Raw genomic sequence first — 10097 nt, forward strand, 5'->3', positions numbered from 1 at the left:
ATGTGATCTGAGAGTTAATGCTGGTCATTGTGATAGGAATAAAAGGTACTTTGCGATTTTGTTAATATTCAATACATTCTGACATTATGGAAAGACACACCAGCATTTACCTATGTTTTTGACATAGCATACTCAGGATACTCTTCCTAGGCTGCCAGACTTTTTTTCTTTTTGATACAGTGCACTATTAGAAATAGGAACTTCCTCAAAACTTGAATATTGAGAGGAGGGAAGGCCTCGGTCCCAGAAACAGTCAGAGAAGAACATTTGTCTCTGGAAAAATATTTATAGCTTGTCTGCTGATCTTGTGGGAGAGGCTGGACTGAGATGGTGCTGATGGCTGCTGGGGACACAGGACATAAGGTCCTCTCCAGGTATGAGAGAACTGCTTAGTTACATATACCTCGAACCTTCTATTTAAACTGTACCCTCGTGTTCAAATTCCATCAGACTTGCAGGGGTCACTAAGTCTCTTTGTTCATCCTTCCAAAGTGGCCACATTGAATAAATTACCCTTTTCCCCCTGCTTTTCACTATTATTGGGCTTACTGAGGATGGGTAGCCAAGTCTGGTTTGTTAGGGCTGCCAAGGCCAGACTGTGAGGCTGGTAGCTGGGACAGTAAATGTGTACACAAACAAGGTCGTGGTTTTGCAAAAGGACCATGGTGGGATGCACATCCCTCCTGCAGTCTTCCTGTTTAGCAAGAAGTTGAGTCCCTTGTCCTGGGGATACTGGGACTCAGTCCTGCTAATGAGTAGATGTGGCTGGTCTCAGCTGTCAGTCAGCCCTATAACCTCTGATCCCAATGTAGATGTGTGGGATCTATTTTTACATGCAACCCAGACGAAAAGTTTAACTTTCTAAAATAACACACTCATCCCTAAGCACAAGTGATTGGCAGCAAGGGCTGGAAGTACAGATGCTGATCTGAATTTGTTTGGAGAAAACCAATGTAAGCTCTCAACCCATATGGCTGCCTCATATAGGACTTTGCTTGGTCAGATGGTTAAAGATGAAAGTGTCAGCCCCTGTGAGCTGCAGCTGTAAAGCCACATTAGTCACCCTTGATGGCCTGGATATGGCCACTCCAACCCCAGGATGTGTGACAACCAAGCATCAAAGAGTACTGACGAGCAACTAGGCTGTGTGCTGTGGGAAAGGCTGAGGAAAGGGCCGTTGGTAGGGTTCAACAAAACATAGACTTTTATGAGTGGTAAAGCTTTTGGGGTATCATTCATTGCCTTCAAATCCCACTCTCCTCCTATGCAAAATGGGAAGTAATAAGTCTGTCGTGAGAATTATCTAAGACAAATGTTTGAAACTTGCTTTAGAGAAAGACAACGGTCAATAAATTATTCCTATAATTATCATTGACAGTATTTTTGCTGAGTCAATTGGTCAATCACTGTCATTGACTTCTACATGGCAAAGTCTTGTTAGTTTTCATTATAAAATAAGTTCTCTTAACTGTGCACTATCTTTCCGTGCCCTGACGTAAGTATTTTATGCAATGCAAGCATAGTGTATATATAGTATGTAATATTTAAGTTATGGCAGGTAAATATCCATCATCTCAAATGTTCATTACTTGCGTACATTTCCAGAATTACTTGTAGTGAGGAAGCAGTGGGTGTGAGTCGTTTAACCCTAGGAGTAACAAACAGGTTAACTGATTTTCTTTGAGATGGCACTTGACTATGTAGCCTTGACTGCCCTTGAGCTCATTGTGTAGACCAGAGTAGCCTTGAAGCGGCCGAGATCCGATCTATCTTTGCCTCCTGAGTGCTGAGTACAGCACTACCATGCTTGACTGCTAATTACATTCTTAAGGAGTCTTCCAAATCTATGAAGCCATAATATGCACCCTCTCCTCGTGTGTGTGTGTGTGTGTGTGTGTGTGTGTGTGTGTGTGTGCTGGTATGCACACCTGCGCATGGTCATGCAGAGACCAGAAGTTGATGCAATTGAGTATTTTTCCTCTGTGTGACGACATCCTGGTTTTTGAGAGAGTCTCCCACTGAATCTGGAGGTTTGCCATTTAGCCTAGGCTCACTAGTCCAGAGATTCTCTGTTCCTATCCTTTGGCACTAGAGTTATAATGCACATGCTATGACAAATGATTTTTTTTCATTATAATGGGTCTTCATACATGAGCAGCAATGAGCCCCCTTCCCAGTTGTTCTCCCTTCTTATCCATGCTATTTGACTGACCTTCCGAAGCATCTGCTCTGATAATCCCAAATGCATTGCAGTTCACTGATTTTCCTTCACTGAGGGCTTTCCACACAAGGCTCTGAAAGCTCTGGGAAAGTAAGAGTCATGCGTGTGAGCGCCATGGCTTGAATATGGGAACTCCAAGCATTCATGGGTTATAGGCCCAATCCCTAGTTTGGTAGTTTGAGTGATAATGGCCCCTTAAGTTTATATATTTGAATACTTGGTCTCTGGTTGGTGAAACTTTTTGGGAAGGATTAGAAGGTGTGACCTTGTTGGAGTAGGTTTGTACCTTGGAGGTTTTGAGGTTTCAAAGCTCATGTCATTCTTTTGTCTCAATTCCTATATCAAGTTGGAAACCCTCAGCTATTGCTCCAGTACCCAAGCCATAGCACCCAATTAAATGCTTTGTGTTGTAGAATATTAGTTTAAGTTGTGCTACATTTGCTTACGCTGTGGAATATTTGTTTAATGATGCAAAGATGAATTATATTATTTTATGTTATGTTTATTGAGCTCTATAAAACTGTGATACTTTTCATGCCTAAAAGACCTAATTGGTTTAATAAGGAGCTGAATGGAAAATAGTCAGGCAGGAGAGGGAAATGGGTAGGGCTTGCAGATAGAGAGAATAAACAGAAGGAAAAATCTGGCAAAGGGGGTGAGGAGCAAAAAAAAAAAGAGAAGAAAAGGAGGATGCCAGGGGCCAACCACCCAGCCACACAGCTATTCACAGAGTAAGGGAGGGAAGACATACAGAATAAAGAATGTAAAAAGCCCAGAGACAACATGTAATTAAAGAGAAATGGGACAATTTAAGTTAGAAAACCTGACTAGAAATAATCCAAGCAAAGGGCAGACATTTATAAGTAGGAATAGGTGTTTATTTGGGGGCTGGGTGTGGGCCCCCAAAGAGTAGAAAACAACAACAAAAAACCAACTACAGCTTTGTTTTACAAGTGGCCTTGGTCATGGTGTCTTGTCACGGCAATGGGAAAATAACTGAAGATACTTAGGATGGCGCCATTGAGAGGTCGTGGAATTTTAGAAGCCATTTCCTTGAGAAAGTCTTTCCGGGGCTGTGATTCCTGCAGATTCCTCTCTCTTTGCCCCCTGAGTCATGATGTGTTTCGATCTCCAACCCTGATTTGCTGCCATTGCCAGAGGTCCAAAGAAATGGGACTTCTTAATCTTGGATCAGAATCTGCAGAACTGTGTGTAAAATAAATAATTGTTTTATTAACATGAGTTGGGGACATCAAGTACTCTGGGTGAATGAGCTCATCTCTCTTTTTTTAACTGTGAGACTATGAACTGAGCAGAAAGCGCTAAGTAGCTGGAAAGTGACAGCCTGGAAACTCTGGTTTAGGAGTTAGGAAATCCCCACAGCTGATTTCCTTGGGCTAAAACACCGAGACTGATGGATTTTAAGCAAGGGGCCAGACTCCAATGCCACCTATGAGTGTGACCCTGCCTACTGACAGCAGGACAGTGATGGTCGGTTTATAAGCTAATCTGGTGGAGGTGGTTTGTCATAATAGTGTTGAAGGCTGTTTCCTTGAATTCTACTTTAAGTCATGACTCAGGGCTGAATCAAGGGTGAATTTGGGGGTGAATCAGGACAACACAAAACCAGAGCAAGCAACAGCAGAGGTGTGCCCTGTGAGTCACGGACATGCCACAGTTCCTCTGCCCTGGAGTGCCTATGGTTTTCAACCAATGGGCTCAACACCTGAGGCTGGGTGACTTCCGGAGCATCAAGTTATTAGACTCTTAACTGATGTGTGCACAAGAAAGGTATGAGCAATCTCATTTAATATTGGTCTGGGTAAAAGTCACTTTGAAGCACAGAATCCTTTTTGTTGTGGTTGAGAAAGGGTGGACTGCATGCTCTAATGGAGACACAGCAGCAGCCCTAGACTCTGTCTATTTATTATACACAGTGGCCAGTAGGAGCATCATCCCTTATACCAGGGAAGCGTCTGTGGAGGACAGTCTCAGGCTATCATCCTTGAGAACAAAGTGGAGGCTGGTAATTTCTGCAGCAATCCTTTTTATAATTGGGTTGATTAGCCTTTTACGGTCTAGTTTCTTGAGTTCTTTATATATTTTGGAGATCAGACCTTTGTCAGTTGCGGGGTTGGTGAAGATCTTCTCCCAGTCAGCCTTTGTGTCTTAGTGACAGTGTCCTTTGCTTTACAGAAGCTTCTCAGTCTTATTTATTCAATAAAGCCCTTAATGTCAGTGCTGCTGGGGTTATACGTAGGAAGTGGTCTCCTATCCATCCTAAGACTAGGGTCAAGTTTGCCTAGCCTGTGGTTCTGAGTCATTGTGATCCTTGATATATTCATGTTAAGTCCAGAATCTTACGATGACGGGAAATAAGTGTCAGCAGAATGCTCAGTCGTAAATGGAGCATTTATATCACCAATCCACCAAGGTTCAAGGACCATCTCTCAAGATAAGGAAGAAAGACTGTGAGAGCCAGAGAGAAACGTTGTCTTCTAACATGACAGGATTTCTAGGCTCATGAGTTTATAGCAGCTGTGGTTGCCCAAACAAGACCTGAACAAGTTCAAGCCAGTTAACTATTGCAGCATGGAGCAGGGAGACCTCAGGAGCTATTGACAGCCAATGGCTGCTGGAGTAGGGAGGGCCATTTCCTTCAAGGATGTGGCCCCTGGTAGATGGACTAGGGACCAATGGATGCTCCCATACCCGTGAGTCCATAGTGCAAATCGGACAAAGTGAATTAAAACAAAAACAGAAACAAAGAAATGACATTACGTTTGGAGAAGGCGGGGATGTAGGAGTCAGTCTTAATCTAGGAGGAGCGAGGGGGAAGAATGGGGGTGAATATGATCAAAAATACATTGTATGGAATTCTCAAAGCAATAATGAAAACAGTATATGCGCAACACTGCTGCTACCTCCATCCCATCTGCTCTTTTTCCACTTTTATTGCAGGCAAGTGCAGCTCATATAACACAAAGACAAATCTTGAAACGTTTTGGCAGGTACCATCGTACGGTGATTGTCCAGAGACCCACGAGTTCCCTGGGAACTGAGAAGTGGAGAAGAGAGGATCGGTTGATTACAGGGCACAGCTTGGAGCCACATCACTCCAGGGCTGCTGTTTCTGAAGTAAGAAGAGAGAGACTGAGCTGGGAGAAAAAATTCTGCTTTTAAGAGATTTTTTCCCCCTCTGACTTAAAGGTCATGCATCTGCTAGTTATAAGAATGTTCTAAACCACGCAAGTTTCAGTAAAAATCAAAATCAAATGCTGCTAAGGAAACTGGTTTTTATTTTGAGCATCACCTTAGCAAATAAGGAAAATAGTAACGTGATGGGACGGAGTGACTTGAAGTTCTCAGTGGTGTGGTAGGCAGTGCCAGGGAAACCGCAGACTGGATTTTCTTTGCTAAAGTGTGGAAACATTTATTTTAATCTTTTTTCCTTGTCTCAAAGATGAGGCCAGAATGGTGCTGTCAAAGCCTGATTCACACGCAATTCACCCCAACAACAACAGCTGTATCTCAAGCGTGAGAGCGTCAAGAGAAGAGACTCGTCCAGGCAATATGGGAATTTGGGGCAGTCTAGAAGGGAATTCCCTAGCTGTTTTAATCAGTACTAGATAATTTGATTTCTGCTTCCTCCTGGGGGAAGCTGGTGGGAAGCAGGGAGTCTTTGAAGAGGTGGTTGCAACCAGCTCATCAGAAGCAAAATGAGAGTTCTTTCTAGAATGCTCACTGTACTGGGAAAACAGACCAAGCAGGGATTCAAAAGTCAGTAAAGAAAGACAAAAAAAGAGGGGGACGGCCTTTGTCAGTTGACAACACCAGGACTGGGGGCTGGGCTGAGCGAGGCTCCTTGCTTGTTGTTTCTCAGCTCTGAGACAAACCTTGAGGTTTAGGGGGGGGGGGGCTGAGGCAGAGATTCTCCAATTCTTTACGAGACTCCAGAGAGGTGGGGGTTCTGAAAAATGCATCTGTGAGACTCAGGTGTCACATGTACCTCCCACTCCCTTGTCACACTTTTATTCTCAGGGTTTCGGGCTGGGAAAGTAAAATGACAACAGAAATCACTAAATGTCTTAGCTAATGCCTGGTCAAAACTAGCACTAACTAAAATCCATTATTTTTTTTCTGTATTTTTTACTGGAGGTTTTTATTCACAGCCATCAGTAGTCACACAGTACCTTTGCAGTTAACATGTGTTGTCTGGATGATTAATTGGAGCTGGTAATAATTGCGTTCAACGTCTGTTTTGGATTTGCAGTGGTGTCTGTGCTTGCAGTGGAAAGCCTAGGCATGGCGCTGAACCCTTCAAGGGACCTGCACGAAAGGACTGATATTACCACTCCACTTTTACAAACAAGGAAACTGAGGCCCAAAATCCCTCAGCTAATAAAGGGCAGACACAGAGATAAATCTAGGTAGCCTGATCCCAGAAGCCACACTTTCAGGACGCCTCACCAGAAAGAAGGAGGAAGCCAGTCTGGAGTGGGAGATTCTGACTCCTGCTGGGGACTACCTCTGGGCAATAAACCCCGGAAAAGAAGAATAGAGCCTCGCACTGATTAATGGAATTAAATTGAAGACCTAGACATTGAGTCCACACAACTACAGACACCTGATGTTAGCCAAAGAAGCCAAGAACAAAAGAGAAAAGACACCGTCTTCAGCAATTCTGCCACATGTAGCCACCGGGTTTGACCTGTGCCATTAGTGTTAGCTGTCTTTCCCAGTTTGCTTTCACCCTTCTCTTCCCATGCCCCTCCCCCCATTTAATTCTTTTATTCTAGTTTCTTCTTTATCTCTCCATGACAATATCTCTCCATGACACTTCTTCCCCTTTCTTGGAAGATGCTCTCTTCCCCACTGGTTTCCTACTAGGTACCTAACCTCTGTGGCTAATCAGATTGAAGCATACATATCAAAACCTTAATCTATATCTAATATCACATATAAGAGAAAACATCTGGGGGTTTGGTTTCTTCACTTAGGATTATTTCTTTTCTAGCTTCATTCATTTATCTGAAAACTCCTAGTTTTAATTATCTAATAGCTGAATCATATCCCATTATGTAAATGTACCTCATTTTCATTTTTCATTCATCAGTTGATTGGCATCTAGGTTGCTTCCAATTTCTGGCTACTTATGAATAGAGCAGCAATGAACATGGATGAGAAGGTTGTACTATGTTGAGTCCTTTGAGTATATACTCAAGAGTGATATAGATGAATCTTGAAATAGATTTTTAACTTTTTGAGGAATTTCTACACTGATATCCACAGTGGCTGTACCAGTTTCTAGTCTCACCAATAATCAATAAATATTCTCATTTCCTGACATCCTCATCAACACGTTCTGTCATTTGCTTTATTGCTCTGGCTATTCTGGTTGGGGTAAATTAAAATCTCAAAGTAGTTTTAATTTGCATTTTCATGATGGCTAACAATGTTGAATATTTCTTTAACTCAGTCATTATCTTTCATCTTTTGAGAACCCTCTGCTTAGTTCTGTACCCTATTTTCCCGTTAGCTCATTTGTTTTCTTGATGTCCATTTTTTAAGTTCTGTATATATTCTAGATACTAACCATCTCTCATATGTATAATTGGTAAAGATCTTTTCCTATTATGTAGACTGCCACTTTTCCTGAATGATGCCATATAAAAAGCCTTTTGTTTTCAAGAGGTCCCATTTATTAATTGTTGCTCCTAGTAACTGTGATACTGGCCTTCTATTCACAGAAAGTCCTTTCCTGTGTCATGAGTTCAAGGCTATGATCCACTTTCTCTTCTATCATATTGAGCATATTAAACCTTTTGTTAAGACCTTGATGCATTTGGAACTGATTTAACACGAGTCAGTCGTCATAGAGAAGTTTCTTCCTGCATAGACGAGGATTAACTCAGTGGCTCACAACTGGACAATGTTCAGAGAATGAGGCTTTGGAGCACTAAGTCCTAAATGGTATGTCCTCATCAAACTCTTCCTCTCAAGACTCAAGTGTCTATATAGAAGAGAAGGCAGAAAGATTGTAAGAGACAGAGGTGATGGAGGACACCAAGGAAACAGTGTCTTCCTGATCCAACAGAAGTTAGGCACTTAAGAACTTACAGGGACTGTAGCAGCACACACAAGACCTGGACATGTTGAAGCCAGATGGGGTCTTACACTGAAAGGAGGAAGTGGACATGGTCTCACCCCCAACCAAGAAGTTATCTGCAGTTGATACCTACTGCAAAGGGTTTTATCTGATGGAATGTCACAGGGTGTGGGTGGGGGCACTTTGATCAACCACAATCCAGGGTAAATACCATCTATGCCCTGGAGTAGTCTGCTAAGACAAAACTGACTCAGTGGTGTTTTGTGTACTTTTTTGTTTTGTTTTCTTTGGGGATTTTTTTGTCTCATTGATATTTTGCCTGTTTGTTTTGAATTTTGTTTTTGTGGGTTTTTTGTTGTTGCTTCTTGCTTCTTTTGTTTTTGTTTCTGAGAGAGAGAGAGAGAGAGAGAGAGAGAGAGAGAGAGAGAGAGCAAGAAAGCATCACAAAGTTGCGTGGGTAGGGAGGTGGGGGAGGAAAACATGCTCAAATACATTTTATGAAAAAAATTTTTAATAAAAAAAGAAATGAGTCTCCTTTGGCTGGCAAAGACGGGATATATCCAAAAATGTGTTCAGAGATGGGTCAAGGGTAGAACTGAAGTCATCTTTTCTGCTGGACCGTGGCTTCCATTCACCCCTCCAATTCTCCTTTCACTCATGGGGAGAGCATGTTTCTTCCTCCCATCACCCATGATTAGTGTGTGTTCCTGCAGGACCTCTAACATGAAGAGGGAGAGGAGAGGACGTCCTTGGTCAGTTGTTGTGATAGCCACCTCAGAATAGGGAAATGTTCCATTTTTTCAGAGCAGAGAGTGATGGACACAGGTGCTCAGTTCGCTTTCTCCCTTTTAAATGTCTTATTCATCTAGGATCCCAGTTTATGACATAATGCCGCCCACTTTAGGTATGTCTTCCTTTCTTGGTTAAACTTTGTTGGAAATACTCTTAACAGATAAACCTACAGGTGTGACTTCTAGGTGATTATAATTCCAGACAATTTGTGAATTGAGATTAGCCATCAGAAGTCCACCCTTTGTCAGTCCCCTTACCCCACTGGTGATAGACAGTCTTTAATAGTTCAAATACTATTCAAAAGTCTAATAGCTCGAGTCTCTTCAGAAACTTAAGACAATCTCTTAACTCTAGGCAGTTGAGAAATAGTTTTATACTTCAAGTATACAATGGCACAGGTTAAACAATCCATTACAAAAGGGAGGAATGGAGACATTGGCAAGGAAGATCAGATAACATAATACCAAACCCAGCAGGGTTCAGACACCAAACCCTACAACTCCACTTTTATCATCTGGGGCTCATGGTGCATACTTCAACAGGCTTAGTTAGTGCTGGCTCTATAGCTCTTGGCACATGTCGCCTCTTTCTTGGCCCAACTCCACTCTGGGACTATAGGTTTCCTTGACAAAAAAACCATGTTTCTGGTATCTATCTCTAATATACTCAAGGCTCTATTGTCATAGATTCACAGACAGCCTGCTAGACAGGCCATGAAGGGAACTTGACTCTACCACACACCAAGTGGGCAATGTACACAATTTCTACCAAAGTGTCACTGTTTCCAGCTGTTTTCAATGAATAGAAGTAAAAAAAAGTATGTTGGTTTCATTATCTATCTATCTATCTATCTATCTATCTATCTATCTATCTATCTATCTATCTATCATCTGTCTATCATCTATCTATCTATCTATCATCTATCTATCTATCTATCTATCTATCATCTGTCTATCATCTATCTATCTATCTATC

The sequence above is a fragment of the Alexandromys fortis genome, unplaced genomic scaffold, assembly GCF_014885135.2.
Source record: "Alexandromys fortis isolate MF-2015 unplaced genomic scaffold, M_Fortis_MF-2015_v1.1 scaffold_154, whole genome shotgun sequence".
NCBI classification, from domain to species: Eukaryota; Metazoa; Chordata; class Mammalia; order Rodentia; family Cricetidae; genus Alexandromys; species Alexandromys fortis.